General features: G+C 41.4%; 1 long non-coding RNA gene across 1 annotated transcript; it reads left to right on the top strand.

Annotated features, from left to right (window-relative positions):
- Positions 1–476: 476 nt before the first annotated feature.
- On the top strand, positions 477–5,732 carry LOC119039712 (uncharacterized). The gene is made up of 3 exons (XR_005080674.2): positions 477–826; positions 1,033–1,251; positions 1,687–5,732. It is a non-coding gene; the product is annotated as an uncharacterized LOC119039712 (long non-coding RNA).
- Positions 5,733–7,347: the final 1,615 nt, after the last annotated feature.

Raw genomic sequence — 7,347 nt, 5'->3', positions numbered from 1 at the left:
CAGCACTCCCTCCAGCAGTCCCCTCATTGAGTTCTTGTCCATGGGTCATGAATATAAGTTCTTTGCCTACTCCATTTCCTATACGGTTCTTTTTTTTAAGGTTTTTTAAATTTATTTTTAGAGAGGGGAAGGAAGGGAGAAAGAGAGGGAGAGAAATATCAAGGTGTGATTGCCTCTTTCACCCTCTTTCGTACCCCCTACTAAGGACCTGGCTGGTGACCCAGGCATATGCCCTAGACTGGGGAACAGAACCAGTGACACTTTGGTTTGCAGACTGGTGCTCGATCCACTGAGCCACACCAGCCAGGGCTTTCCTATACTGTTCTTAACATCTCCCTGTCTATTTTGTACCTACCAATTTATTTTAGTATCAAAAGTATACTGGTAAAAAATTAGAATTATCTCTCTCTCTCTGTTAAAAGGGGAAAGGTGGTTTTTTTTTTTTTTTTGAAGATTTTTGGTCTGCTCTTAAGGAGTTGTAAACAAAAGCTTTTATTTATTTATTTTTTACTATTAGTGTAATCTGTTTGGAAAACAGTGATTCTGTATTTTGCTTTCGTCAGGTCTTTGATCATTGAAGGAAATGGAGTCATCTTTAAAGACAGTTTTTTTTTACAGCTGTGTAACTTTCTTTATATATAAATGTCATGGGGAGCACTGTTAAAGAAGAAATGATACTAAACTTTAAATTTCCTTAACCACGACCATTTAAAAAATCTTTTGTCATTTGCAGACTTATTTTTTTTAAATTCTGATTCTTTGGCGAAAAGTGTTCCTGCAAAGTACTTCATTTTCAAGGAGATTCATGGAGAAGTCTTTGACATCTGTAAGTTTCTGATAACTAAGGTCAATTTGCCTTCCTGTGAGTGGGACAATAATGAACCTTTCCAGTACTTCCCCAAGGCTACCTAGACAATATATCTGGGGATGGCAGCCTCAGACCTGTCCCTGTTCTCCTTCCCCACATTGGTAAAATGGGCCCATTACATTGACGGTATAATGTTCACATGTGAAAATTTGCTTCTGCATTAGGATATTCTATAGGCTTTGTTGCAACATCTGTGAGAGAGAAGATGGATGGTGAACCCACAGAAAATTTGGGCCCAGGTGAAACGGGATACAGACCATATTCCCTCATAGCTCATGGCTGGGGGAAGTGGAGAAGAGGATAAGGCTTAATAAAGGCAAGTGGATAGCCCCGTCTTCCCTGAAGGGAACCTGTGCTACAGCTGTGTACAAAAGGTGCAAAAGGTATGTATTTGACTTTCAGAATGTGTAGTCACCTGTGACACAGCCAGGGGGTTGTATGGTGCCTGCACAAGAGTCAGGGAGGTGGTTCCACTTGTGTCACTGAGTCACTCTTGCCCTGACTAAGGGTGGTAGTCAACAGATGGTAGAGCAATACAGGGAAACTGGCAAATGTAGTTCATTGTGGGAGGAGCCACATGGGAGGTCAAATAGGAAGTCCCAGGTCAAAATTTAAATCTAAGAGCCATGAAGCAGCTGCCATGTGGTTTGGAAAGGGCATGGTAAGAGGAGAGCCATGAGGAAGGAGAACAATGATGTAGTAGCCATATGAAGGGAGGACTAAGCAAGCAGCTGTATAATTTGTAATCACGATCCTGCCTTGAGTCCTGGTGGAGTAAGGAAGGAAACAAACTGCTACTCTGATTGTGCCCTCTCTAGCTGACTCCAAAGCCACCAAGGATCCTGCCTTACAAGATGCTGACCTGTTAACTTCCAGAGCCAGACTCTATCTGGACTCTTGGGACTTGGGACATAAGGAAAGGTTACTCTCTTGGGACTACACCTTTCCTGGACTTCACCATGATTCAGTGTACCTCAGTACATGCTTTCCTGGACTATTACATGGAGGCTGATGACAGCGTACCCCAGATCCTGAAGGAGAGAGCTACTGCGAGGCTGTTTGCACAGCTGCTTAAGCACAAAAGGATGTGGGGAACTATTGGGCTTGGCTTTGGCTTTTAGCCTTTTGGGGAAAGGGAAGTGGTAGGTCTCGGGGAAGAACAGGGCTCTGAGCTTAAGTACTCTCACTGTCCCCCAAGGTTGGAATATTGTAAAGGAAAACCTGTTTCTTCTAATAGTAATTGTTGGATCATACATCAAGGTACTACATGAATGGGCCCCTTTCTGCTTGGTTACACAGGCACTGTTATAAGTGTTAGAAATGTGAGAGAAATAGAGGCAGGAGGAACCAGGCTATCTGATCCAGGTGCCTTTGATGCTACGCTGAGAGATGGGCTGAGTCAGGTTGACTTCAGCACCAGGGGGAAGGCAAGAGTGGGGTTTTTAAGAGAAAAAGCTAGGGATTTGTGAGGGGATAGGAGAAGGGTTAGTCTCTTGTTCTTCTAGGCAGGTGACTCAGGGTTTCCGGATGTGAGCTGGGACAATGGGTTAGGTAAAGGGTGGGCTGTTCCCTGATACTAGAGGGTCAGTGTGGCGCCAGGTGTCTACTGTGCACAGTAGGGGAGAGTTTCAATTGTGCTGCAGGCTACCAAGTGAGTTGGGACAGCTGAGTCATAGGCATTCCAGAGGGTTGGAAACTGGCCTGACTGGGTCATTAGCAGTTTGGGGGTTGGGAGTATGGCCTGACTTTTTAGATAAGGTTTCAGGAGTCATTTTGTGAGGTAAGATTTTTGTTGTTACAATAGCTGTGTTTAGATTCATGTCTATCCAACCCCTAAGAATGTAAAGAAGATGCAATTTTTGTAGGGATTTTGGGGGGTTTAGAAAATCTTTATTCTCCATCTGACACTGTGCGTACTCCATTCTTTAGGCCACCTGGCAAAGAAAGGGCTTGTGTGGGACTCGGGATCAGAGCAGCAAGCAACCATTGAGAAGGCAAAAATGCTAGTGAAGCATATTAAATAAAGCTCTGGGCAGCCCAGGAGAGAAACAAAATCACACTGTCTGTATCACACAGTATTGCCGCCCAAACTGAATTGTAGCTGGCGGGCAGCCCCAGGAGGTCTCTCAAAAAGTATGGTTTTGGTGTATAGTAAACAGTTTATAGCTGCCCACACATAATATATGAAAATTAAATGTATGTGAGTCATGGAATATATGTATATCAAACTTGAATAAGAGTTACATCTACTCCTGAGCTGTTGCGAAGAGTCAGTGAGGTATTTTATGTGACCATGCCTAGTACAGGCTTAGCACTGACCAGTGGTTATTCTCAGAGTATGGCAACCAGACTGGCATCATTGGCATCACCTTGGAACTTGTCAGAAATACACTTTTGGGTTTCATCCTAGACCCACTGCATCAGAAATTCTGGGGGTGGGGTGGACTGTCTGTGTTTAGCAAACCTTTCCAGGTGATTCAGATGCAATGAAGTCTAAGAACGACTGACACAGACATTGGTTTTCTTCTTTTCTTTAAAGGAATCTCTTCAAAGAAAATACATTCTTCCACAGTCTCCTTTAGTAAACTTTTCTAGTGATAAATGGGTTCCAGCTAGTCTGGAATTTCATACATGTTGCCAAACTTAATTTTTCTATCGAGTTTAATCATATTTTGAATTGTCCTAATAGAAATAGTAAAACATCTGATCACCACTCTTCCTGTACTTCTCCACCAATGTCAAGACCATTCAGCCATCTATAAGTCTTTTTTTCCTTTGGGTCAGTTAAAACTTTTTTGAGCCTTGCCTAGTGTAGCTCAGTGGATTGAGCGCGGGCCTGCAAACCAAAGGATCACTGTTCAATTCCCTGTCAGGGCACATGCTTGGGTTGCAGGCCAGTTCCCAGCAGGGGACGCACAAGAGACAACCATACATTGATATTTCTCTTCCTCTCTCCTTCCCTTCCCCTCTAAAGATAAATAAATAAATAAATAAATAAATAAATAAATAATAAAACAAACAAAAAAAACCCCAAACCTTTTTTGATATGTGTACCAGTTTTGACATATAACTCAAAGTACATGAACTTCTATTTTCTTGTGTATTTTTGTGTGTGAAAAATGGCACATTATAATAATTTCATACCTGGCAAAGTTTCCATTGACTTTTATTTCTCCAGTACTCTTTGTCAAATCAGAATACCTCAGGAAAATAAGGATTTCTTTACAAAACTCAGAATGTTGATTTATCCCAATGGGATACAGTTATGTGAAAATTACTACTCATACCATCACAATCAATACTTTCTATCAAGAACATATGAGTGATACTTGTTATGGTGATCATTATTTATATCAAAATATTTTTTAATCTTTCATAAATTAGTGTGTAATTACTGGTTTTATATGCTAAATCATACATTTATGTTTTGTGATGAGGATAGAGGCCTTGTTTGTTAAAAGAAGGAGAAGAAGAAGGAAGAGAAGAACAAGAACAAGAAGAATATGAGTGAAATTAATAGAAGCAATTGAAAAAGCTGTTTGAGACACCACAAAAGAAGTAAATCCTTATGAGTTTAATAACTTAAAAGGTATTTAATTTGAACAAAAAATTGCTAAATCACATAATAAATTATGATTGTTTAACCAGCTCAAAAAAAAAAACAACAACAATAAAACTCTGGGCATCTTCCAAGGAAGGCTTGCATTTGAGTTAGATGTTCTGTGACTCTAGAAGTTAGGTGTTAGGCACTGTGGCAGAGATAAGAGAAAGGGATATTCTCCTCTAGAGCAACAGTTCCTAGCAGTACATGTAGTGTTTCTCCAGGTGAAGCCTCTAATGAAGGAATAAATTAGAGAAGACTGTGCTGAACTGAGAGCAGTTTGGCTGGTGACCACTCATATGTCCTTGCCATTAACCTTTTGCCCTGACAGTTGGATGGTTCTAAAGAGATTAACATTATAGCTTGAACAAGGGAAAGCTGAGGGTGGATAATTCATGAGTGATCCCTTCTGGGGTCAGGATATGAGGAGGGACATTTGCGTTTGCCACCAAGAGTGTAAGGCAGTCCTCACTATCTTCTGCATCAGTAAAGTATTGACACCTACTGGCAATCAAGAAGCTGATATCCTAGCAATTGACCCTTTAGTATGTGCAGCAGATTGGGTGCATAGAAAGAGTAGCCTTTGCACTATTCAGGTGGGATGGCATACTGTCAAGAATGCTAGATTTCCCTTGAAATACAGTAACTTGGTTAATGGAGTAATAGCATGTCATGTGTGCTCTAAACAACGCCCAAGGCAACAGCCAAAGGAGTCTGGGGCCATCCACCAGAGTTCTCAACTGGTGAAGTATAGGCCAATTGATTATATTGGCCCACTCCTTCCAAGTGAGTGTTCTTATAGATATGCCTTGGTTTGTGTGGATGCTGAGTCTGACCTAACCCAAACTTTCTCTTGTTGCCGTGCAAACTAGGCTGCCATCATTAGTGGGTTAGAGAAGCTGAGTACCATGTATAGATACCCTAGTTAAATAGGTAATGAACAGAGATCACATTTCAAAGGCCCTGATGAACAGTAGTGGGCAAGAGAACATCGCATTGAATGGGAGGTTCCATTTTCCCTATAACCCCTAAGCAGCAGGGGTTGGTAGACAGGGAGAATGAAATATTAAAGCAGCAGATTAAGTTACTAACAGGTAAACCACCTTGGCTGGGTAGGCTGAAGTATTGTTCCAAGTTTTAATATATTTGAATGATGAGTCGGAGGGCCTGCTACCCTATATGCTAGACTTGGGATCCTTACCAAGCACGCAGGACTGTAAAGGTATGGAAGTCTCAATAAAAAAGCCATTGTCCTCACTCTTACCATGGTTCAATGTGTTATGCTGCTGAGAACTCAAAGCCTCATTATGCCTGGGGAAAGGAGTTATCTACTAAAATTTGCAATGGTACATCCTACCATGATGGGTGAGTTACTTTATACCCTTGGGTAAGAAGAAAGTATTCAGTCTCCATGGGATCCTGTTGTCCTGGGACAAGTTGGACCTCTTGAAATGCACTATACCTAGAATGGAACATGCATTATTGAAAGAGGGGAGAAGATAGAGGTTTTGGTCTGGCATATCCCACCCCCAGTCCATCTCACACCTGACAGTTCTGCCTCTTTCTGGCCAACATGTATGTACATACAACTAGGTCAAGTTCCTAAAGCTGCTGGAATATTCCCTCTCAAGGAATATTCCCTTGGTGGGCATATTCTGTTTCCTGTAGGTAGAATCACTTGGCTGCTATCTTTGGTCCCTCCATTGGCCTGGAGGACATTATAGCACACATAGAAACCCTTATTAAATTCACCCAGCAAGCCTTATGATAGCCAGCAAAGCTTGTCCTTACTGAACACTGCAATGTATCTAATGAGAAAAGCTATATTCCATAATAGAATGGCCTTCAACATTACTGAATGTTTTATGTTTATACTTGATGAGAATATTAATGTATTATCTTTATTTAATTGCATGAGGACACCAGAGAATGTCCTGAGTAATCCATCCCTTAGCCTAAGGGACATAGTTAATCAATGGTTTGGATCCTGGGGTTCTTGGTGGAAAAGTTGTCATTGATTTTGGGAGTTATTGTCTTAACCTCTGTTCTCTTGTATGTGCCTGTGTGATGCTGTGGTATCTGCCTCCAGAGAGCTGCTGCCAAATGAGCCATCTCCGTGCTAGTGAAACCCCTTGCTGATTACCCAGGGCACTATTCAGAAGATCAGTGCATATGAGATTGTAAGGGCCAGTCACAAGGGGTGGAGTATTGGGATTGTCACCAAGAACTGACTGCCAGTTGATCCTCTAGCTGGATCTGGGAAATTAGAGGCTTTCCACCCCCTCAGTGTACTTGGAAAATGTTTTGCTTGCCTTCCTCATTCCCAGAAGCTGTACCAAGGATACAGCTTTTGAGATAGAAATGTGAGATAGAAATGTGGAGACTACTTGGGCAGTATATGTGACAGTGTATTGAAGATCTCTGTATAAATTTTTAAGATTTGGCAGTTGGTTGCAGAAAATTGTTCATTTTGTAGACACCGAAGACAAACCTGTTAAGTTCCCTTGCTAATTAAAACTGCCATCTACCAATCTGGATTGGTGTGCCATTTTCTTCAGTTTCTTCTTGCCCTCCACATAAGGGAGCCAGTTTCAGGTTACACCCAGGAAGCTCCCAACCAGGACATACATACAACTATGTATCTGAAAATATGAGCCAGTGTCAAAATCCATTATACATTCAAATCAAACTATGTAATTTTAGAGAGAAAGTCCTTTAAGTATTGAGGTAAAATGAACAAGTGATATATAGGAGTACCTTGGAGACATTGCAATCTTAGGTTCCAGATTACCACAATGAAGTGAGTTTTAATTTTTTTTGCTGGCGGAGGGTGTTGGGGTGGTTGGAGACTAGGGCTGTGAAAGAATCCACAAAGAGA

The sequence above is a fragment of the Artibeus jamaicensis genome, unplaced genomic scaffold (assembly GCF_021234435.1).
Source record: "Artibeus jamaicensis isolate MK-2021 breed Jamaican fruit bat unplaced genomic scaffold, CSHL_Jam_final contig_240, whole genome shotgun sequence".
Lineage (NCBI taxonomy): Eukaryota > Metazoa > Chordata > Mammalia > Chiroptera > Phyllostomidae > Artibeus > Artibeus jamaicensis.
Note: the sequence above shows the minus strand (reverse complement) of the source record. Positions and strands in the feature narration are given on the sequence as shown.